General features: G+C 34.9%; 1 protein-coding gene and 1 long non-coding RNA gene across 3 annotated transcripts in view; one reads left to right on the forward strand and one right to left on the reverse strand.

The window, feature by feature from the left end:
- LOC127852190 (uncharacterized) overlaps positions 1-26,520 on the reverse strand; it is a 42,478-nt gene extending 15,958 nt beyond the window's left edge. The window contains exon 1 of one of the 2 annotated variants that reach the window (XM_052386073.1): positions 26,440-26,520. The gene's annotated coding sequence lies outside the window, so the exon portion shown is untranslated. Of the gene's footprint in view, positions 1-25,960; positions 26,076-26,439 lie in introns of those variants that run through there. The other variant, XM_052386075.1, reaches the window with a different exon arrangement.
- LOC127852204 (uncharacterized) lies at positions 8,359-17,305 on the forward strand. Its single transcript, XR_008036127.1, has 3 exons — positions 8,359-8,538; positions 11,489-11,586; positions 16,508-17,305. It is a non-coding gene; the product is annotated as an uncharacterized LOC127852204 (long non-coding RNA).

A 26,520-nucleotide genomic window follows, 5' to 3' on the forward strand; every position in this document is an offset into this window, starting at 1 on the left:
CCATTTTGGGGCAAATATAACTTTCAAACTGAGAACCAGAAGAGATTTTCAGATGTAAAACTTGAAAATTTGGCTAAGGCTGCATAATTCAAACAAGAGCACCGCACAGCGGGTGCAGACCGCTATTCTATTTTTTTCTATTTAAAGGTGAATGGACCTATCCCAATACTTCAATCATGAAAATGAAAACAAATAAAACAAAATATTAAGATTATTGGGTGGGATGGTTGGACAGTCTTTCAAAAATAAAAAATGAAAATAAATATATGTGTGTTTTTCACCATGTTTAAAAAAAACAGAGCTGTCAGAGGACTGCGCGCTCGACTTTTCGAGTGCTTGCCTGTATAATGGGGAAATTGTTCATATACAATAAGGTCAAGGTAATATAGTCATATTCTAACTGTTAGAGGACCAAAATTGAAACATATTGATCGCCATTGTTTTAAGGAATTGGTACATTCTGGACGATTTTGAGTTCAGGTATATTTTCCACAATCTATTAAACATTTGTAAAGACATAAAACAAGCTAATAACATTATATTTCAAGTTTGATAGCAATAGCTTGGGTATAATGCTTGGACGGTCTTTTAAAAATAAAACAATAAAAATAAATTTTTGTGTTTTCTTACCCTATTTCAGAAAGGAAATTCGTTTTGTGTGTGGGGGTGGAGAACGGAAATAATGTGGGTGTGTGATCATTTATAAGATGATATTTAAACAAGAGGGCCATGATGGCCCTGAATCGCTCACCTGATTCATTAAGATCAGATGAAAACTATGACCTCTATTGTCTACACAATGTTTTTCTATGATTTGACCTAGTGACCTAGTTCCTGACTCTAGATGACCCAAATACAATCCCAATCCAGATTTCATCAAGATAAACATTCTGACCACAGTTCATAAATATTGGATGAAAACTGTGACCTCTATTGTCAACACAAGGTTTTTCTATTTATTTGACCTAGATTTTTACCCCAGATGACCCAAATACAATCCCACCCAGATTTTATCAAGAATTCTGACCAAATTTCATAAAATTTGGATGAAAACTGTGATCTCTAATGTCTATACAAGGTTTTTCTATTATTTGACCTAGTGACCTAGTTTTTGACCCCAGATGACCCAAATAAAATCCCAACCCAGATTTCATCAAGATAAACATTCTGACCAAATTTCATAAAGATTGGATGAAAACTGTGACCTCTATTGTCTACAGAAGGTTGTTCTATTATTTGACCTAGTGACCTTGTTTTTGACCCCAGATGACCCAAATACAATCCCAAACCGGATTTTATCAAGATAAACATTTTGACCAAATTTCATCAAGATTGAATGCAAACTGTGACCTGTACTGTCTACACAAACAAATTGTTGACGGACGGACGCACGGACACACGCAGGCACTCGCAACGGACGCCGGACATCACACGATCACATAAGCTCACCGTGTCACTTCATGACAGGTGACCTAAAAATATGTGTCGGAGATAAACATGAACAGTTGTGGTTAAAATCCCATAGAAACAAGGGCTGTTTGTAAAACATGCATGCCCCCCTATATGGGCTATAAGTTGTAGTAGCAGCCATTGTGTGAATACGTTTTTTGTCACTGTGAATGGTGGTGGTGGTAGTGGTGGTGGTGGTGGTGGTGGTGGTGGTGGTGGTGGTGGTGGGTGGTGGTGGTGTGGTGGTGTAGTAGTAATAGTAGTAGTAGTAGTAGTAGTAGTAGTAGTAGTAGTAGTAGTAGTAGTAGTAGTAGTAGTAAGTAGTAGTAATGTAGTTGTAGTAGTTGTAGTAGTAGTAGTATAGTAGTAGTAGTAGTAGTAGTAGTAGTAGTAGTAGTAGTAGTAGTAGAAGTAGTAGTAGTAGTAGTAGTAGAAGTAGTAGTAGTCGTAGTAGTAGTAGTAGTAGTAGTAGTAGTAGTAGTAGTAGTGGTAGTAGTAGTAGTAGTAGTAGTAGTAGTAGTAGTAGTGGTAAAGTAGTAGTAGTAGTGGAAGTAAGTAGAGTAGAAGGTGGTGGTGGTGGTGGTGGTGGTGGTGGTGGTGGTTGTGGTGGTGGTGGTGGTGGTGGTGGTGGTGGTGGTGGTGGTGGTGGGTGGTGGTGGTGGTGGGGTGGTGGTAGGTGGTGGTGGTGGTGGTGGTGGTGTGGTAGTAGTAGTAGTACTAGTAGTAGCAGTAGTAGTAGTAGTAGTAGTAGTAGTAGTAGTAGTAGTAGTAGTAGTAGTAGTAGTAGTAGTAGAAGTAGTAGTAGTAGTAGTAGTAGTAGTGGTAGTAGTAGTAGTAGTAGTAGTAGAAGTAGTAGTAGTAGTAGTAGTAGTAGTAGTAGTAGAAGAAGTAGTAGTAGTAGTAGTAGAAGTAGTAGTAGTAGTAGTAGTAGTAGTAGTAGTAGTAGTAGTAGTAATAGTAGCAGTAGCAGTAGCAGAAGCAGTAGCAGCATTACAAGACCAATACTTTAGAATGATCAAATGGGAAAAGGTAACCTAGCACTGGCAGTAAATATGGGGCTCATTTACAGGTCAGATTTGGAATCTCTGCTGTAAAATGAGATTTTGAATGAATTAAAGGGAGGCAAATCTGTTATAAAAAGAACATGCATAAACCGTAGTTGTTTCCCTTGTTTGAACCATGCTAAATCCTTACAAGTTTGGAAAAAATTGGATGAAAAATTTGGACTTTATTGCATAAACACCATTTTCTCAATTCAAGGGGAGGTAATTCTGTACTTCATGGACCAATAATGCTCATTTTTTGTAGGGTTCGTGTCCTCATTGATATAAAGACACTGTGCAAATTTGGAAAGGATCGGACAAAAAATGTGGACGATTTTTTAAAGTTTTCACAAAATAGGCAAAAACGAATAAACATGCAAAGTTCAGCGAGCTCCTGCGGCCATCTTTTTTGACGAATCAAATTTCTTTGAACAACTTTTTCAGGGGAGCCTTCAAAGGTCATCCCTGTGAAATTTTTTTGAAAATCTGATGAGCGGTTTCTGACAAGAAGATTTTTTAATGTTTTTACCATATATGGTCATGGCGGCCATCTTGGTTATGCGATCAAATTTTTTTTAACAATTCTTTTGTCCCATGACCTGGGGATGCTCCATATGAAATTTAGTTGAAATTGGCTCAATGGTTTAGTAGAAGAAGATGTTTACAAATTGTTTACAGACAGACAGACGGACGGACGGACGGACGCCGGACGCTGAGTGATCACAATAGCTCACCTCGAGCTATCGCTCAGGTGAGCTAAAAAAAAAGAAAAAAAGGAAAACAATTTGACCTTTGACTTGAAAGATGACCTTGACCTTTCAACACTCAAAATGTGCAGCTCCATAAGATACGCATGCATGCCAAATATCGCGTTGCTATCTTCAATATTGCAAAATATTACCTTTGATCTTAAAGGATGACATCGACCTTTCACCACTCAAAATGTGCAGCTCCATAAGATACGCATGCACGCCAAATATCGAGTTGCTCCCTTCAATATCGCATAATATGACCTTTGACCTTAAAGGATGACATTGACCTTGACCTTTCACAACTCAAAATGCGCAGTACAATGAGATACGCAATCATGCCGAAAATCGAGTTGCTTTCTTCAATATTGCAACAGTTGACCTTTGATTTGAAAGATGACCTTAACATTTCACCACTCAACATGTGCAGCTCCAATAGATACGCATGCATGCAACATATTTAGGTGCTATATTCAATATTGAAAAATTTGACTTTCGACCTTGACCTTTGACCTTGAAGGATGACCTTTACCTTTCACCACTCAAAATATGCAGAACCATGAGATACGCAATCATGCCAAATATCGAGTTGCTATCTTCAATATTTCAAAATTTTACCTTGACCTTTGACCTTAAAGGATGACCTTGACCTTTCACCACTCAAAATGTGCAGCTCCATGAGATACACATGTATGCCAAATATCAAGTTGCTTTCTACAATATTGCAAAAGTTATGGCCCATGTTAAAGCTTTCGGACGGACGCACAGACTGACGGGCAGTTCAACTGCTACCGGGGGCAAAAAAAGGGAAAATAATGTTGGGGGGGATTCTGGGGTGGGGCCTGGGGTGGTTTGGGTGGAGTCCATTGTGGTATGTCAGGTAAGCGTTGTTTTGTCAATGTATGAATCAAATATGATCCTAAAGAAAGACGGCAATTTAAACAAAATTGATTTATTTGACCTTTAAATTCAAGGTCATTCAAAGGTCAAGGTCAAATTAAAATTGCCAGGTACATATCCTCATGGAAGTTTGAATGCAATAGCCTTGATATTCTAGAATTAATGGCATCTTAACGCATAATTTAACAAAATATTCAAAGGTACTTAGTCAAAAAGGGGCCATAATTCCGTTCAAATGTCAAAGAGAGTTATGCATCTTTTCATGTACAATCCCCTTATAATAGTTAGCGAGTGTTCAAAGTCTGAAAGCAATAGCTATGATACTTTATGAGAAAAATTGATCAAAACACAACAAAAACAAATTTTCAATTTTCTAAGTATAAAAGGGGCCATAATTCTGTAAAATGCCAGTCAGAGTTACATAACTTTGCCTGCACAGTCCACTTATTACATTTAGTAACTGTTGCAAGTATGAAAGCAATAGCTTTGATACTTTAGGAATAAAGTGGACATAAACACCAAACTTAACAAAAAAAAATGTATTTTATAAGTATAAAAAAGGCACATAATTCTGTCAAAATGCCAGACAGAGTTTGTCTGCCCAGTCCCCTCATGATAGTAAGTGTGCCATGTTTGAATGCAATAGATTTGATACTTTATGAGAAAAAGTAGACCTATACACAAAACTTAACTTGACGCCGACGCAGACGCCGACGCTCTGGTGATGATAATAGCTCTTTTTTTATAAAAAATAGGTGAGCTTAAACAGATCTTTAAAGGGGTGTGGGCGCTTTTTTGTTATAGAATGAAAAGCCCTTTATAACGATACATTCTATTTTATAAAATGTATATTCTAAAACGAATTGAATCATCAAGAGCAATTGCAAACAAGGGCTGCTTGTAAAAACTGCATGCCCCCAAATGGGCTGTCAGTTGTAGTGGCAGCCATTGTGTAAATACGTTTTTTGTCACTGTGACCTTGACCTTTGACCCAGTGACCTGAAAAACAATAGGTGCCATTTGCCAGTCATGATAAATGTACCTATGAAGTGTCATGATCCTAGGCGTAAGCATGCTTGAGTTATCATCAGGAACCCATTTTACTGTTTTGAGTCACTGCAACCTTATTTTGACCTATTGACCTGAAAATAAATAGGGGTCACCTGACAGTCATGATCAATGCACCTATTTTGTTTGTATGATCCTAGGCGTAAGCATTCTTGACTTATCATTCGGAAACCATTTTACTATTTAGAGTCACTGTGACCTTGACCTTTGACCTAGTGACCTCAAAATCAATAGGGCGCATCCGCCAGTCATGATCAATGTACCTATTTAGTTTCATGATCCTAGGCCTAATTATTCTTGAGTTATCATCCGGAAACCATTTTACTGTTTCGAGTCACTGTGCCCTTGACCTTTGACCTAGTGACCTGAAAATCAATAGAGGTCTTCTGCCAGTCATGATCAATGTCCCTAAGAAGTTTCATGATCCTAGGCGTAAGCATTCTCGAGTAATCATCCGGAAACCATTTGCCATCGTTTGAGTCACTTTGACCTTGACATTTGACCTAGTGACCTGAAAATCAATAGGGGTCATCTGCCAGTCATGATCAATGTACCTATGATGTTTCATGATCCTAGGCGTAAGCATTCTTGAGTTATCATCCGGAAACAATCTGGTGGACGAACCGACGGACCGACGGACGAACCGACATGTGCAAAACAATATACCCCCTCTTCTTCGAAGGGGGGGGGGGGGCATAAAATAATGTGATACTAAAAAACGATGATCTTGATTTCTGTAAACCGCTCGGTTATTTCCGACACCTATTTTGGTTCTGACGTCACTTTTACACAACGCGCAAGAAACGGAAACTCGCCCATTGTTATTAAGGATTGAACCGTGAACACTTCGCGCTTTACGTCAACTTTGACACTTATATCGTGTTATGTTTATACAGTTCGTTTTATACAACTTTTATTAAAAACGTGTGCTTTTCCTGTGTTGTTGTTTTGCATGGTAATCGTAATTCGCCATGGTTCAGTGTGTTGCTTTCGGGTGCAAAGAACGTGCGGAAAAGGGAAACAAAGAACTTTGGTTTACATTCGACTCGTCCCCAAGTCAACTCGTCCCGTGGTCAACTCGTCCCCATTTTGGTCAACTCTTTCCCAAGTCAACTCGTCCAATGGTAATCTCATACCTTATTCAAACTATTCATTTGGCAATAAGCTCGAGAAGCGTTATATATGCATACAAATAAATAAGAAACACATCAATCGAGTTAAACATAGCATTTTTATTTCACAATTTTCACAAAATAACAAAATAACAAAATGTTTACAACATGGACAGAATGGCACATCTGTTAAGTTGAAAACAACATTTTTTAATTAAATATTTTCACATAAAAAACAGAGTTGTACACCATGGACAGTTTACAGTTTATTACATATATAAGAAACACATCAATAGAGTTTAACACAGCATTTTTATTTCACAACTTTCACAAAATAACCCATTTTTACACCATGGAAACAATGACACATCACGCACATGGCTTGTATTTCGTGCTGAGCTGTTTCAGCTGTTTCAATTGCACAGATATATAGCTTATAATAAAGTATGCTAAATTCAGTCGCCTTATATATATCACGAAGTAACTTTGATCTGTTATAAAAAAAGCGCATGCGACATGCGACAGACAACACGTAATTTTAAATAATTTTAAATTCTTTGACGCAAGGGACATTATACCACGTCAATTTGTCGTGAATAAACATGCTTATTAAAGTAAAACTTAATCATTTAACTACCAATTAACTTTAATTGAAACATAATAGGCAATTAATTACCGTGCGCTGATTTAACACCTTTCACACCATTTCCCTTGTTAAACATGATTATCAAAGGAACACTGACTTATTAAACAGAAACTTAGTTTTGAATTTATAATGACAGGCAATTAATAACGGTCCGATGTGAATAACCCCATGTCACACCCTTAAAACGAATAACATGTGAAAGACAGCGACCACAAGTGACAATTTTCATCAACCCTTTCCCTGCTTTATACATATCCGCACAGACAACTTACCTATGAACGAGACGTTAATTATGACAGCCGCATGCTTTAGATAATTCATGGGAAAACATTAAGAGAAAATCTCTATGGTTTAGACTTATAAACTGACCATTCTACACCTACTTCTGCATATTTCTGTATGTCGGGTACGAGTTGACTCGGGTAGGGACCAGTTGACCAAAAAACAGAGATGAGTTGTCCAAAATGGGTACGAGTTGACCACGGGACGAGTTGACTTGGGGACGAGTTGACCGGCACCCGGGACTTTTCGGATTTGCCAAGGATGATTTTTGTCGTAACAAATGGATTAATAATATATTATAGGCATGTATGTATTTATGGCTTAGTAACAAACAATTAATTACAAACCTTCTCTTATTAAAAATAGGCTAATCAATGGAACAGCTATAAAAAAGGACAAATACATTCCATTTGATAAATCAATAAGGCGACAGTTAACTGACCAAAAATAGTGAAAGTATCAAACATAACATTTGGACTTGTTTCAATAATATTTCCATAACTTAAGAAAATATGAGAGAATCAAAGTGTTGGTATAAAATAATTATGTAAACTTTGTTATACTGATATTTATTTCAAATAAATTACTGTCTAATACACGGATTATTAAAAGACATTTTAAAATGGAATTGGAATAGTATGAGAAAAAATGTACAATTATTTACTAATACCATTTAGTATGCTATATTGAAATATTCAGATAAAAATGTAAATTGTTTTGTGCATGGATTGTAAATATTAGTACAATTTATTTATTTCGAAACAATGAACAGCTTGGCATTTCTCTGAAATGGGTATCCGCACAATCGCTCCCATGGACAATCGCTCTTACGCTAATTTTGACAAAGCGGACGTTCGCTCCTACGTTCTTGTGACAACCCGGACAGTCGCTCCTACATGATTTGTACAACCCGGACAATCGCGCCTTCATTATTTTTACAAACCCAGACAGTCGCTCCTACATAATTTTAACACCACAACCGATGGTTCATACAATTACATGCGAAACCTTAAAACATAGTATACGCCGAATCAAAGGTTAAATCCTATAATTAGCCGAAAATTAAATTTGCTGTGTGTGTACGATCATAAATACAAGTTAAACAAGAGCCATGTTAACATGGCCATTCCAGCCGAAATGTGTTTGCTTGTATGAGAACATTTGTTTTAGAGAGTAGACGAATATTTGTAAAACATGGCACCTGTGTCATCTGTGACAAAACGGATACAAATGTACTATTAAATTAAATAAAGGGAGATACTTCAATTAAAAAACGACGGCCGATAGAGGTATGGTTCATGTTCACTGCACTTTTCCTTGTTGGCATCTGTTTATATTTCTAGTTTCAAGTAAATCGCTTCAGTACATTTAGAGTTATGCTCCGGACAAAAAAATTACTTTGAAATAAAATAAAGGGAGATAATTCAAAAACAAAGGTAGATAAATTTATGGTTTTTAGTCGCTGCACTTCTCCTACTTTCCATCTGTTATATTTCAAGTAAATCCCTTCAGTATATTTGGAGTTGTGATCCGGAAAAAATACTTTGAAATTATATAAAGGGAGATAATTCAAAAACTAAGGGTGATAGAGTAATGGTTCTTGGTCGCTGCACTTCTCCTAGTTGCCATCTGTTAATATTCTAAGTTTAAAGTAAATCCATTGAACAAAATGGAGTTATGCTCCGGAAAAAAATTACCTTGAAATAAAATACATGGAGATAATTCAAAAACTAAGGTAGATAGAGATATGGTTTTTAGTCGCTGCACTTTTCCTACTTTCCATCTGTTTATATTTCAAGTTTCAAGTAAATCCCTTCAATAGATTTAGAGTTATGATCCGGAAAAAATTACTTTGAAATTATATAAAGGGAGATAATTTAAAAACTAAGGGTGATAGAGTAATGGTTCTTGATCACTGCACTTCTCCTAGTTGCCATCTGTTAATATTGTAAGTTTAAAGTTAATCCATTGAATAAATTTGGAGTTATGCTCCGGACAAAAATTTACTTTGAAATTAAACAAAGGAAGACAATTCAAAAACTAAGGTAGATAGAGTTATGGTTCTTCGCCACTGCGCTTCTCCTACATGTCATATGTTTATATTTCAAGTTTCAAGTATATCCCTTCAGTAGATTTAGATTTTTGCTCTGGACAAAAGTTTACTTTGAAACTCTATAAAGGGAGATAATTAAAAATAACTAAGGTAGATAGAGATATGATTCTTGGTCACCGCACTTCTCCTAGTTGCCATCTGTTTATATTCTAAACTTAAAGTAAATCCATTAACAAAATTGGAGTTATTCTCCGCACAAAAATTTTCTTTGAAATTAAATAAAGGGGGATAATTCAAAAACTAAGGTATATAGTTATGGTTCTTAGTCACTGCACTTTTTACTTGCCATCTGTTTATATTTCAAGATGCAAGTAAATACCTTCAGTAGATTCAGGGTAATGCTCCGGTGAAAAATTTACTGTCAAATTATATAAGGGAGATAATTAAAAAAACTAAGGTAGATAGAGTTATGGTTCTTGATCACTGCACCCCTCCTAGTTGCCATCTGTTTATATTCTAAGTTTAAAGTAAATACATTGAATAGATTTGGAGTTATTCTCCTGAAAAAACTTTTCTTTGAATTAAATAAATGGAGATAATGAAAAAACTAAGGTAGATAGAGTTATGGTTCTTAGTCAATACACTTCTACTACTTGCCATTTGTTTATACCTTAAGTTTCCGGTAAATCCCTCCAGTAGATTTAAAGTTATGCTCCGGACAAAAATTTCCTTTGAAATCATATAAAGGGAGATAATTCAAAAACAAAGCTAAATAGAGTTATGGTTTTGGTCACTGCACATCACCTAGTTGTCATCTGTTTATATTCCAAGTTTAAAGTAAATCCATTGAATACATTTGGAGTTATGCTACGAACAATAATTTACTTTGAAATTAAAAAAGGGAGATAATTCAAAAGCTAAGGTAAATAGAGTTATGACTCTTAGTCACTGCACTATTCCTACTTGCCATCTGTTAATATGTCAAGTTTCCAGTAAATCCCTTCAGTAGATAAAGAATTGCGCACTGGACAAAAATTTACTTTGAAATTATATAAAGAGAGATAATTCAAAAACTAAGGTAGATAGAGTTATGGTTCTTGGTCACTGCACTTCTCCTTGTTGCCATCTGTTTAAATTCTAAGTTTAAAGTAAATCCATTGAATGGATATAAAGTTATGCTCTGGACAAAGTTTCAAACGGAAGGACGGACGGAGATTATTACTATATCCCCTTTTGAAATTTCATTTCGGCGAGGATAATAAAGACCAATATTTAAAATTCTCAAAGGGTTTTTTATGTAAACACTGTAACGTTCTCGAAGATGAGTTCCGTTTCTTACTCGAATGTCCATTTTTAATAGACTCAGAAAACAATATATACATAGACATTATGATTGATTTCTGTGTTTATGTTTTAAGAATTCTCATGGCTTACAGTCAAATTGACACCAGTTACCAATGTTGTGTATTAGCCCACACAGAGCTGCCATTAGTGTCATGGAGTTTATGGCTATTTGGTAGTTGAAATATGCCTTATCTGTTGATATACCACAATTGATTTTTGTAGACGAAGTATGGTTTCAGATTACAAATTAGCCCAAGCCCGATTACATCAATAAACAATATGTATTACTATCAGACCAGGGCTACAGCTTAGCTAACCAAGGGATGCAGCTCCATGTCCCACCAATGTCCTACTCTGCCCACTTGGACCTACATCATGCTATTGTTTTGATCATCATGTGATTATAACGGAAGTTGAATTTATCAATAAATTATTATTAATGTTCACACTGAAACTCTTTTATTATTAATATAAACAGTGTTTTAAATTTAAATTCGTTTAATTAAAAATGTTTACATCCCTAATCAGAACTGGCGCAAGTATTTGTTCTAATTTTTAACTATTAACCCGTGTTTTGTGTTACCAAGTCATATTAAACAAGCTTGTACTGTAAAACAACAATTAAACAAGGGAAAAAATTGTCACAAAACCAGGTTTTCAGTTGAAAAAAATTCTGATAAAGGAAGACTATTCAAAATGTGCAATTTTACCCCTTGTGTAAAATTCATTCTTTTTTTTTACCCGTGGCGACCTTGATTTCAATGAGAAAAAAGTCTGATAAAGAGAGACAATTCAAACTTTGCACAGTTACCCCTTTTGTTTCAAAATCTATATATTTTTAGTTGTGGCGACCTTGACCTCGGAGATATTGACGTAATTCTTTCGAGCGACACACCATCCAATGATGGTGAACAAATCGAGGGGTTAGAGCCAGAACGTGGTAAGTGCCTTTTTATCAAAAATCACTTTTTTGCACGTTTAGAAATACTCTTTAATTTGCACTATTACCTGGAATCATATCTTGTGTAAAACATAGTATATCCGACAGAACCAAGGTGCACTAAGTGCTTATCGACATATCCCTTGTATGCCAGAATCCTTTATATCCTTTTCATGACTGCAAGAAAGCTTTAATAGCACTTAAGTCTTTTTGGCACAATATGTTTTCATACATATTGAGAGGTAATACATGTGCCAAAAGGATTTAAGTGCACTTAAATCATTTTAACATAAGCCAGTTGTGCCCCTTATTCAAGGTAAAAAAATAAAATATGAAGCCCTTACCTAGTAAAGGAATTACTGTTTCTGGTTTATATCAACAGGAAACACAAACTATTGTTTGCTAATGGGTAATTCGATAGGGAGAAATATGACTTTATCGGTGTTTATGTTGATAAAAGTCACTGTTCTCCCACTAAGATTGTAAAATAATATAATTGTTTCAACACCTTTCTCATTGAAAGTGCTTTCTTAAAGAAAGAAGATGTTTTCAAAGAAAACTACTTTTACAGTAAAAGGTAAGATTTTTAGGTATTATATTTGTGTGTAAAAAGCTGTCTGTTATAATTAAAATACTAAAATGTTTCACGATTGGACTTGAAAGGCAGGAAGAAATTAATGCTTATCTGTTTTAGATATTGCAGTAATTAATTTTATACTTGTATTACAGGTATATATCTCTTTGACTTCAGTGCCATTTGATATGTTCACTATAGACAGGCTTTATTGCAGATGTATACTTTCATAGTTATAGCATTCAAGCAGTTCATTACACATTGAAAGTTTAAAAAAGCATGTTTAAAGCTGTGCATCTATTAACTTATTTTCAAATAAACGTTTAACATGCCAAAGTTGTGCTAACACTTTTACAAAGAGTTCATATCAACGTCAGAAGAACGTCTTATGTTCAAACATAACGGCATAGGGTGTTACGACTGATCTGATTCGACGTTTCACTTTTAACGTGAAGAATGCGGAAAACCTAATTGGTAGATATTCCAGTGATCATAAATTGGAGAAATGGTAGGTGTGCGAAAATGAGACCTCCTTAAAATAAGTGAATCCACAATATGACGTCATTGGAGTGTGCGTTTAAAAACGTCAATCTTTATGTTTAAAAGTATAAACTGGTGGACAAAACTTGTCATAGTGTGCGCATCGTTATATATTTTTTTCTAATGATTTATGATAAACATATGATTTGTGGATATTCTGAAGACATAGAATATTTTAATCACTGTTCTTATATGTTTACTGTAGTGAATAACATAATATCTTTAAATTTTTCACTGAAAATAAAGAAGTGAAACTCCAGGTGCTGGAGCAGTATTGCATGCTAGTGACATGCAATTAGTTGGTCATTAATTTAAGGCAAGTGACCAATTGCCAAATAGTACAACACAGCACAATACAAAACATCACAAACATATATAATAATAAAGCTTGGGTCACCGCCTTGGAACGGACAACCTCACACTTGGCCCAGCAATATTCATGATACATATAAGTGTGAAAAAAAATTAACCTCATAGCATTGCAACTCAAATTAAACAATAATAAAAGGAAACGAACACGCAATCATTTTAATTACCATTTGATTACTCAATGGTAGGGAAGAGACCAGAGCAACAAAGTTACAACCTTTTGAAAAACGATGAAATGAAATTACGAACAAGTGTCAACTACATCCCTTTTTTTTAGAAAAAAAAATGAGAATATAGAAAACCAACTTTCATTTGAATAACATAAATCTTTACTCAAATTAAAATATATAAGGCGTAGGTTAAAACTAAACCCATACATTCCAGAGTGATAAGCAGCTAGAAATTCTCGCATGATTTCTTGGCTTCATCAACTGACTTTTTTTCGCCTGGCAGTATTTGATGTAACATTATGCAGTCAATTTGTTTACTAATAATGACGAACACATATTTTATAGAAAATGTTTAAAGATAAATTCATGTTCTGTAATCAAATCTCTTATCAGTAAAACAAGGCAACAATTTTTCCCCATACATGTTGCAAACTGACACAGATTGAGCAATATTTAAAGGACACGTTCTTGATCGTTCTTGTTGATGCCCTGTGTTAGTTTCATTTTCTTTACAGATTAAGATGGAACAATATAACATAAATTGGTTAAAAAGTTCGCAATTTATTTGAACAAATATTATTAAAGCGAGACTATACGATTTTTGTATGTGTTAAATTGTAATATATTGATAAAAATATGTTACAATTACGCAAAATAGGCAAGAAAAAATATACATTGAAGACGAATTTCATAAAATGCAGCAAAGACAAATTAGCGCCCTGAGCCGATTGTGACGAATATATTTCGTACATATTTCCATACAATAACCGAAGCATTCATCTTTTTATTAGGTTCGGAGTTAGTGTTCGTGTGTCGTGTGAATATATATCGTTGCAGGAAATTAAAATGATCCGTAAAACAAAATTAAGATTCACATCGTACATGCATGATTTACATGCTGGCGAACTCGATTGTACAGACATTGTCGATTTCAGAATTAAATATCAGGCTTATTTCGCATTTTTCGACACATGTCCTTCTTAACTTTTATTTTAATTTATATTGAAATATATGTATAATAAGTTTGTACACGTTTTATATAAATTCATAAATATTTGACAAAATCGTACAATCTCGGTTTAAAACGGAAATAATACAGTTTATGAAATGACATAAAATAAATATTAAACAAAGATACGCATGTCTATTAAAACATGGCTACTTATAATAATATAATATACAGATTTAAAAAAAAACAGTAAAAGCATATTACGATACCATACAATATGTACTGCTATATATTTGTATAATTTGTAGTTACCGGTATATGTCTGTTTTTGTTTAATTTAAATTTGTTGCTGTATTAATTTCTTTTAGTTATATCACTGACTTATGTCAGTCAACCTTCTCACAAAATATGTGAACAAGTCCCTTCAAAATCTTACACTTTCTTCCTTCCATGACCATCCCAGCCCATATGACAATAAAAATGACCCACAGGTCAGTACAGGGGCAAGGTGGGTGCCATCCTTAACATGGTTAGAAGAGGCGGAATGAAAAAAAAACAATTAACAACAAGGGCTGTTTGTAAAACATGCATGCTCCCCATATGGGCTCTCCGTTGTAGTGACAGCAATTGTGTGAATATGTTTTTTGTCACTGTGACCTTGACCTTTGACCTAGTGACCTGAAAATCTATAGGGGTCATCTGCCATTCATGATCAATGTACCTATGAAGTTTTATGATCGTAGCCATTAGCGTTCTTGAGTTATCATCCGGAAACCATTTTACTATTTCAGGTCACCGTGACCTTGACCTTTGATATAGTGACCTGAAAATCTATAGGGGTCAACTGCGAGTCATGATCAATCAACCTATCAAGTTTCATGATCCTAGGCATAAGCGTTCTTGAGTTATCATCTGGAAACCATTTTACTATTTCGGGTCACCGTGACCTTGACCTTTGACCTAGTGACCTGAAAATCAATAGGGGTCATCTGCCAGCCATTATCAATCTACCTACGAAGTTTCATGATCCTAGGCATAAGCTTTCTTGAGTTATCATCCGGAAACCATTTTACTATTTCGGGTCACTGTGACCTTGACCTTTGACCTAGTGACCTGAAAATCAATAGGGGTCATCTGCGAGTCATGATCAATCTACCAATCAGGTTTCATGATCCTAGGCCTAAGCGTTCTTGAGTAATCATCCGGAAACCATTTTACTATTTCGGGTCACCGTGACCTTGACCTTTGACCTAGTGACCTCAAAATCAATAGGGGTCATCTGCGAGTCATGATCAATGTACCTATGAAGTTTCATGATAATCCTAGGCCCAAGCGTTCTTGAGTTATCATCCGGAAACCACCTGGTGGACGGACCGACAGACCGACAGACCGACATGAGCAAAGCAATATACCCCCTCTTCTTCGAAGGGGGGCATAATTATTCAAAGCAAAGTTAAATATATCAATATGCTTAAATGTATTTTGAAACAAATATAACTAGTTAATATTAAATGATTGAGAATAAACTAAATGTATATAGACATGTTTGAATTTATATTTAGATGTACAGTGGCATAGAGATAACATTTACTTCTCTTTTTTATAAACTGCACTCCTCTTTTTTCTATCTCGTTCCCACGACATACTAACTATTGGGAACGAGTTAACTACGTCGTGGGAATGATTTATTAAGTCGAGAGAACAAGATACAAAAAAGAGTAGTGCAAAACTAAATAAATGAAGAGTGCAATGAAAAAAGAGCAGTGCATTAAATAAAGGAAAGTGCATTTAACACTTTACTGCACCGCTCTTTGTTTCGTTGCACTCCTCTTTTAATAAGTTTTGCACTCTTTTTTTCTATCTCGATCGTTCCCTTAACTTAGTAAGTTGTCCCACAACATAGCTTACTCGTTCCCACGAGTTAGTAAGTCGTTCCCTTGCGATAGTTAAAATGCTCTCTTCTTTTGTTTAATGCACCCCTCATATATTTACTGCACCGCTCTTTTTTGATTGCACGCCTCTTTCATTTAGTTATGCACTCCTGTTTTTTCTATATTGTTCACTCGACTAAGCATACTGTTCCCTCGAGTTCGAGTTAGTAGGTCGTTCTCTCAAGTAAGTATGTCGTTGGAACGAGATAGAAAAAAAAGGAGTGCAATGTAAAACAAGAGAAGTGATTAACAAAAAGGAGTGAATGTCACCTATATGCCAACGTACTACTGATGATCAATATATGCATCTTACTGGAACGTTTTGAACATCTTTGATAGAGGATCACCCATTGATCATTTATGTGAAGGTTTGTTCGAATCTTCCCAGTGGTTGAAGTGGAGATTTGAAGCTGATTGTAGACAACACAAAGAGAAGCCAATAACCACGTTAGCTAACTCTCAGTAGAGGACCAAAATACAAGATGCAAGGCAAATACTAAAGCACCGAAGATTTAACAGTATGCAGTCGATAAAATTTTGATCAACCTTCAACTTAGGTAAGTCTCGGTTAATCTCTTAATTTTGTTATACAAATTATGTGACCCTCGATTTGTGACCAGCTTTTACCTCTGCATTCACATTTAAACAACTGCTGTAGAGAATCACTATGCATTTACAACATAGGCATCAATTTACATAACCTAAGTGACAAGGCGGTTCAGAATATAATAAGTTATAAGTAGTTTTTGGTCTATCGATGTGTTTAAAAGGATGTTGTCCCTGGAGTGCGGAATGTAAAGACTCCAGGATCATAATTAACAAGGATGTTAGTCAATATATATAATATGAAACCTATTGGCATTGCATTTTGAATGCGCTGATGTTGAATATTATGTTGATATTTATAAAATCTATACAACCCATGCGACCCTAAACCATTCAGGCTATATTTCATTTGACTAAGTTAAAGCAATCAAAGCATTTATAGTGTTCATAAGCTTTTTCTTATATTTAACATGGTAACCTAAGTTTTGAATACACTTTACTTAGATTTCATCTTTGTTGTGATATTGTGATTATACAAATTCTTACCAAATGTGATCAACATTTAGTCATAAGGGTAGCTTCTACAGTTGTTACACCTTTAGCGTAACCTTTAACCTGTTGACCAGGTTTTTTATATCAATTGGCCCAAATTTTACTTTGATTTAAATAGTGTCGAGATAAACATTTTTACTTATATATTTTATTTGGCCTTAACCGAAAATCGGAGTGCTTTATTAGATCTGTACTGTAACTTTGCTCTACTTTGCTGTCGGTGTCATGAACTGTAATGAAATCATTGTAGGTCCCGACTTTGATGGCATGAAAGTATTAAACTGTGCATGTTTTGTTGATTTACCCAGACAAAATGGACATGAGCTATAAGACGCGAATTAATAATTGTCTTCGTGAGGTAATCACCAACGGTTTGGAGTTCCGATGAATACCGGTAGGAATTAAATACAAGCATCAGAATAACAAACCGTTGGTTATTACCTTTACAAACAACGTAAGCTATATATAATTTTAAATCTAACATGATTGTTTATACATAATATGCCCTTTTTCCACACAAAAATACATACATTTGTTTGCATGACGACAACACACTTAAATTATAAAAACTTTTGACAGGTTCATTTAGATTACATGTATTACTGTAAGTACCACATACAATTTGGTGTCACAATCAAGATCAACGGAAATGACTACTTGTGAGGAGCAGCAAGCAGATCTGGTAAACGAAAGGGCATACTTAAATGTTGACTGTGAAGGACCGATAGTTAAGTATTGCTATTATGAACATCATAGTTCATAGATACAATAACAACCAAATTAAACACGATAAAAGTTAACAACTTAACAGATATATAAGATAGTCACTAACAAATTGCCCTATGTATATTTCGCTCCGGATTCATACAAGTATTGCTAATTTTGACCGGAAAACACTATGTGGACTGCCACGATCATGCTGACAAGCAAAACTTAGAAAGGCAATATACATGTTATAATATAATCTGCCACATAGCACTTTTTTAAATCGCCATACCCTTAAGGATGTTTCCTATTGATTGTTTATATTTGTATGACACGGAAGGTTTGCCTAACTGCTCCAGATGTATTTTTTTTTGTTATTAAAAAACAATTAATCAAATAGAAATGTAACGAAATATATTGTGGGTAAATGACATGTATTATTTTACACAAATTAGGTCTATGCCCTGCAATGTTGTTACCTTCTAGCACTTAAACAATATATATATGAGGAAGATAAAACGCTGCAATTTAAAAAAACTCGGATATCAATAAGAAGAGCAAATGAACGAAAAATCAAATGCATACATCGTTGTAAAAACTAATTTCTTTGTCAATGTATGAATGGCCATGATTTAATTTTATTATGCAGAGAACACACTGACCTGATTGTTGTATAAAGCAGGGAGCACATTTACCTCAGTGTTGCATTATACAGATAACACATTGACCTGATTTTTGTATTATGCAGCCAACACATTAACCTGATTGCATTACGCAGCGAACACATTTATCTGATTTTTGTTTTATGCAGCAAACATATTGACCTCATTTCGTTGCATTTTGCAGCCAACGCATTGACCTGAGTGTTGCAATATGAAGCAAACACATTCACCTGATTTAGGTATGTTATGCAATGACCACATTGACCTGATTTAGAAGTACTATGCAGCGAATACATTGACCTGATTTAGTTGCATTTTGCTTCCAACACATTGAAGTGAGTGTTTAATTATGCAGCATTCACATTCTAGTGATTTAGTTGTTTAATGAAAAACAACACATTGACCTGATTGTTGTATTATGCAGTGAACACATTGACCTGTTTGATGCATTATGCAGTTAACACATTGACCTGATTGTTGTATTATGCAGTGAACACATTGACCTGTTTGTTGCATTATGCAGTGAACACATTGGCCTGATTGTTGTATTATGCAGTGAACATATTGACCTGTTTGTTGCATTATTCAGCAAACACATTGACCTGATTGTTGCATTATGCAACAAACACATAGACATGAACGTTGCATTATGCAGCGAACACAATTTGATCTAATTGTTGTATTATGCACCAAACACATTAAACTGATTTAGTTGTTTTATGCATTGAACACATTAACTTGATTGTTGCATTATGCAGCAAACACATTGACCTGATATAGTTGTATTATGCAGCAACACATTGACCTAGTTTAGTTGTATTATGCAGCGAACAGATTGTCCTGCTTGTTGCAATATGCAGCGAACACATTGACCTGTTTATTGCGTAATGCAGTGAAAACATTGACATTTTTGTTGCATTATGCAGCGAACACATTGATCTGATTGTATTATGTAGTGAACACATTGACAAGAGCTCCAGATAAGGTTTTTGAAATTATTAACGTTACTACCAGATTTTCAAAAAGAATTCTTAACTCTAAAATTTTATTCTTTACGTTACTACTAAGTTTTGAAAATAATTCTAAACTTTTCTAAATGACCTAAAAATAAATAATACTGGTTATTTTCATGCTAAAATTCAAAATAAACATACTAGCAACTTTATTTATACGAGTTCAACAGTGTCTATTCAGTATTATACAATTTTATTTTTCAAATACCTTCATATGCCCAAACTGTGCTTAGATTCATGCCTTCGATGAATTTTTACATATTTCACAATTAAAACGGGTCTCCCCTCCAATCTTTTCAACAATTAGCCACGAGAATTGTCCCTTCCACTCGTTCAATGTTGTTGTTTTTTGTTAAAGTTTGGACCCGTCGTGTCGCGTTTTTTTTTGGCTTTTCCGACTGTGTCGGCAACTGAACATACAACATCGTATACGATCTTTTCTATAATGTCTTTCGTAACATTCAACTTCGGCTCACTTTGCGTGCAATATGTTAAACGCGTGTTTTTGCACGCTTTGCAGTTTTTTAGGACGCTGTCTGAGCGCCGCCATTGTTTTTTGACAGTTAGACTGTACATGCCGCTTTTATTGGAAAAAAATGCGCTTTGTTAAACAAACTCGATAGCCATTCTATATAAGCACCGAAAAGATCTTTAATACGCGAAAAGAACTCAATAAAAATCGATACGAACCGATGTAAAAATAATATTCGTAAATTGATTTTGTAATTCTTAATGGTACGACAAGATTTTAAAGTAAATACGTAACGGACTTGAAAACAATTCGTAATTACGAAAATATGACCCTTATCTGGAGCTCTGCATTGACCTCATTGTTGCATTATGCAGCAAACACAATTTGACACGATTTAGTTGTATTATGCGGTGAACACATTTACCTGATTTAGTTGCATTATGCAGTGAACATATTTACCTGATTGTTGTATTATGAAGCAAACATATTGACCTGATTTATTTGTTTTATGCAGTGAACACATTGACCTGATTTGGATGTATTATGAAGAAATCATATTCACGTGATTTAGTTGTTTTTAATGCAGAGAACACATTGACGTGATTTAGTTGTTTTACGCAGCGAACGCATTGACCTGGTTTAGTTGTATTATGCAGCAAACAGATTGACCTGACTTAGTTTTATTGTGCAACGAACACATTAACCTGGTTTAATTGTTTTATGCAGCAAACACGTTGACCAGATTCAGTTGTATTATGCAGCAAAGGCATTGACCTGATTTTCAAAATCTCAATTTAAATAGGTTTATGTTAATTCATTATCTACAAGGCTGTCCGGTTACGGTTAGCGCAGTGGTTGGTACATGCACTTCTCACTTCTGCAACCGGAGTTCAATCCCCATTCCCAGGGCACGTGAGTTTGGTAGGTGGTCACTATAACGGACAGGTGGGTTTCCTCTGGGCAATCCGTTCCCCCCCCCCCGCCCACAGCATTAGACCACACCAAACTTGAATAACTTTCAGTAAAACCTAAATACATATGTAGCTGGAAACTGAAGCTTTAATTTAAAATTCGTTTCAACTTTCATGAGTCTAGTAATTAAATTAGGTAGGAGTGTTGGGACACACTATGGGTCTCCACATAATGCAGGCACTGTTCCGGAAGGACCTCATGAACTTAGAACATTATCTATGATTATAATCTTTTTTTGTAACACCCCGCATCAATTTACGTAGATCACTTGTTTAAGCAATGAATGATTATCAGCATGTTTCTCAGCATGTGACATCCTGCCAATCTCTCTTAGAGTAAAAGTTATGTCTACCTTAAGTCCCGAATAGCATCACGCACATCAGGGTGTTATACTTTACTACGCATGTATCACTGTTACCACATAGGTTTTTTTTTTTATTTTAATGAAGGACATGACCACAAAAGCCAATAAGAAACATACAAATATAATTTAACACAAATAATGCTACATTAATGAATACAATCAGTCAATATGTTAGGGTCGAATGGTATAACAAGGAGGTATTTTACTAAAGTTCATCACGCACATGAAATGGAGAACAAACATAAGTTTCCCTCCTACCAGTTTGTAATACACACATTATAATAATTTTAAACAAAGTAACCATACTAGTATTATGCATGAGGAGTTTGAGTTAAAACCTATGTTTCTATTTTTTTTATACCAGACAATGGGTATACAATGTATTAAATATTATAGTCTGATCGGGATATATGTTAATCCAACCTCATTGATATTCACATAATTCAGGGATTGTTTTCAATATTTTACAATTGCCATTAACGGGGGATGTGCCGAGTCGTGTAAGGACACACTCATCAAAGCGCAGAGCTATTTCAAGAGTATATCACTTAGATACGAAATGTGTTTGCAAAGCTTTCTTCCAGAAGACGTTAGCTATTGGTGGCAGAATGATAGATACAGCACTGAAATCACTTTCTTCAGGAACATTTGCTTCCTTTGAGAAATCACTTTCTTCAGGAACATTTGCTTCCTTTGACAGGCGAGGAAAGCACACTCCCCAAATCAAAACCCCAGATGCAATCATAGAAGATGTTCGTAATCATATAGAATCAGTTCCTACTGTAGAAGCACATTACACACGCCAAGAAACTAAAAGGCGTATTCTACGATCTGATTTAAATATTAGTAAATTGTATTAATTATACAAGAAAAACTGTAAAGAAACGGGCAGGCAATACATATCAAGTTCAATGTATCGTACAATTTTCTGTGAGGAGTTTAACTATTCATTCCATATAACCAAGAAGGACCAGTTTCAGACGTGCGCTGTGTATAGAAATAAGGAGATAGCAGGCGAGCTAACCACCGATTTGAAAATTGCTTTTGAATACCATATCAAAAGAAAGAACAGAGCTAGAGATGAAAAGAAGTTGGATAAGTCTCGTGCAAAACAAGACAAGTCATACCATGTTGCAACATTTGATCTAGAGGCTGTTTTACCGATTCCATGTTCTCTTGTGAGTAAAGTTTATTATAGAAGAAAGCTTAATTGTTACAATCTTTCCTTTTATAACTTACAAAACCGCAAGTTCGACATGGTTTTTGTGGCATGAAACTGAAGGAAAACGGGGCTCTTGTGAAGAGGGAACTTGTCTTTTGACTTACATGAAATCTCTCCCTATCACAGTAGAGAATGTCTGTTTTTATTCTGACTGTTGTTGTAGTCAAAATCGAAATAGGGTTGTTACTGTTGCATTGATGCATGCTTAAGAGAAATGTAAAAACATAGAGACACTATTGAACAAAAGTTTTTAGAAAGTGGACATACCCAGATGGAGTTGTGATAGTGTACATGCTTCGATAGAACGAGCAAAGAAACGTACATCGGTATATGCACCAAGCCAGTGAGAAACAATTGTGAAGGTTGCACGAAAAAGAAATCCGTATGGTGTAGTGCCGATGAAAAACTTTGCCTTTTGAGATATCAATCATGTAGCCAAATATGTACTACCGTTAAACGTTGTAAACGTAAGTAGACAAAACGTTTTATGGACAAAAATAACATGGATAAAACTGCAAAAAAGTGATCCGGGTCGTGTGTTTTTTAAGAGCAGTTTCGATGACACCAGTTTTCAGTGTGTGCAACTTAAATCCTCAAGGAAAGGACCTTTTATAAAATGTGACTTAAAACCCTTGTATGATGCCAAACTTCCAATTACAGTAGCAAAGAAAAAAGACCTGCTATCACTTTGCTCTAATGAATAATTCCTTCAGAATATGACCGGTATTTCAAGGATATTCCATATGATAAGACAACTAGGGACAGTCTTCTAGAACCAGATAACGGAAAAAAGTGAAGATTCAAATGTTGAATAGAAAATCTTAATCTTGACTTTCTTCCATTGTGAAGGTTGGAGACAAACAAGTCCATACTGATTGAAATATATGTATTGTTACATGTGTATGTCCTGTTAAAATCTAGAATGCAAAAGGAAATAATGATGTACTTCTGTATAATAATATCTCGTATTATGAATATTAATATGAACTTGTGCTTAGTGCACATGTTTCGTTCAGTCTCTCAAAAAAGATGCATAGCACAGGGCTGTTTTGCCTTAAGGGCACTTAGACCTGTATGGCATAGGAAAACCAGGGTACTATTCTTATTCTAAGTAGCACCAAGTGCACTTAATGCAGTGGCACACAGAAAATATATATGTTTTACCTTTATGCCATAATGAAGTAAGTGCTATTTTGAATACAAAAGCATTAAATATTGTATGCAATTCTATGATATGTTTATAATGCCATAACAATACTTTTACCTAATATTGTAACATAATATTATGCTAATATTTATATTCAAATAAAAGTTGTAGTTTGTCAAACCTTCTTTTGCGTTTTTCTCCACTATTTGAAAAATGGACTTATTACTTCTTGCTCTAACCCCTCGAAATGTGCCAAATGATTTTGAAATCTCACAATGAATGACATACTAATGGCCCGGACAAGCTCATTTATGGCAATGTTTGACCTTCAAACTCAAATTTTGACCTTGACCTTGGAGATATTGACGTAATTCTTTCGCGCGACATACCACCAAATGATGGTGAACAAATGTGCCAAACGATTTTAAAATATCACAATGAATGGCAAAGTAATGGCCCGGACAAGCTCATTTATGGCAATTTTTTACCTTCAAACTCAAATTGTGACCTTGACCTTAGAGATATCGACGTAATTCTTTCGTGCGACACACCGTCTAATGATGGTGAACTAATGTACCAAATGATTTAAAAATCTCACAATGAACGACAAAGCCATGGCCCGGACAAACTTGTTCCACCCGCCCGCCAGCCCGCCAGCCCGCCAGCCAGCCCGCCGACATTTGCCAATCTAATAACCAGTTTTTTCCATCGGAAAACCTGGTTAAAACTTATTTTTGTGTGATTGTTTTATTCCCGATACATGCATGAAACACAGTTATATATTTACAAATCCGTATTCCCAACACAACTGTTGTCTTGGAATACCGGAATAAACTCCCTTCTAAAGAAACACCCTTCCCTTAAAACGGCATAGAGGAAGAAACTCCCTTTCACAATTTGCATACGCGGAACATACTCCCTTCCAGTGTTCAGACAGGCGGAATAAACCCCCTTCCTAGCTTTGATAAATTTGATTAATTGATCATGACACAACTTCTCATCAACATCTACAAAAGCCAGTACATTACAGGACTCGTCTTGAGCATCGACAAATTTTACCTCGCTGTCAGAATCAGAAAAATCTGACTGACTGTCGCTAAATTCTGGCTCATACATGAACGGTTGAACGGAAAACTCATCATAATCAGTATCATCTTCCATTTTCTATCAACTTTTCTAGCTAAAGTTTTGAGAGATAATACATCCGAAGCCATATAACACCGGTTCGTTATTGAGAACATGAACAATGGAAAAAAGTGACGTCACTTCCGGCTTGAATGAAAATGGCGAGAAGATCTGAATGTGTGAAAAATCGCGACTATGTCATCTTCGTTATCGCTAATAACACCGTAAGTGAATTGAAGTGAGGTGCAAAATAGTTTGAATATGCACTTAATTCGATAAAGAAAGGGGTTTTACGGGGGGTTTTAAATCGCGGCACGTGAACTTCTTCTCATTATGACTATCAAAAGTCATTATCGACTATGCTTTAACTTTAAAAAAAAAACATTAATTTCTGCAATTATTTCAGTGATAGAGTTGGACGACTGACTTAATATTATAAAAACTACACCATTCGAACCATGAACGTAATTTGTTACTTAAGATTACAATCAAAATGATACATTTGTTAACTTTATGATGTAAAAATGAGTGAAATGTACATCATTTTCATTTAAAAAAGGTTTTATACATGAATCGTGTGCCTTACAGTTATATATAAAGTAATTGATCTAATAATCCATAGAGTTAATATAATTTTAAGTAAATTTCAGATCTTAGATCTTAATATCAGCTTAATAGTTTAGAAGCATCATATTTATAATAAAATGCATGCCGTCTTTTTTTAATTATAGCATTAAATTAAAGGAGTCCGTCACATAACGTAATAACAACTTAAGTAACACAATTGGGTGGCTTGTCAAACGTTTGAGACAACCCATTTACTGATGTTTATATAGTATACTTGATCCGCTATTGCCTTACTTGAACACTCTTAAAACAACAACAAAACTATGATCATCTACTGTATACATCAAGATTTATAAATGGCCTTTGCAAATATTCTAATACTTATTAGTTACCAACACAATTATTGCAGTAGATTCCGATTCCAACTTAATTATTGCGTTAACAGTACAAAGATAAAATATACACTGTGCAAAATATCATCTTAACATGTTTACTTCTAAATGCGATACTCAATCTTGAACATCAAACATATCCGCTATGGTTCATGATCTGTTCATGGTAACTAGACAGTAAAAGAGTTGTCTCCCTTCTAGCCAAAGGTCTATAAATAAACATGTTTATTCTAACGTTGTATAAGACAAATGAAAAAAATCAATTTCTAAAACGCACTTTAGCGACTTAAATTTTCTCTTTTTTATATTCGGGTAGGGAACTAATGAAACAAACCACTGTACTATATTTAATATTTAGTACACTTATTTTTATTCATAAACAACTTGTCGTTACAACCAATAGTATATATATGGAAACCGAAACAAGAACGACAAATAGCTGTTTGTATTATTTTAATACAATTTTAATACTCTTTATGTAACGTATTTGTTAATCTTGCAAACTTATATATAAGCGGTTACTTTCAAATGAAAAAGTTTCATTAAATCCTTAAATAAAGCTTAAAATCTTTATGACATACCGGGAAATTCCAAAACATTGATCTTCACAAGCTGATTCATTCGTAAGTCAGGTAGCAATCGTGATACATCGACTACCGCCG

Source organism: Dreissena polymorpha, chromosome 1, assembly GCF_020536995.1.
Source record: "Dreissena polymorpha isolate Duluth1 chromosome 1, UMN_Dpol_1.0, whole genome shotgun sequence".
Classification (NCBI taxonomy): domain Eukaryota; kingdom Metazoa; phylum Mollusca; class Bivalvia; order Myida; family Dreissenidae; genus Dreissena; species Dreissena polymorpha.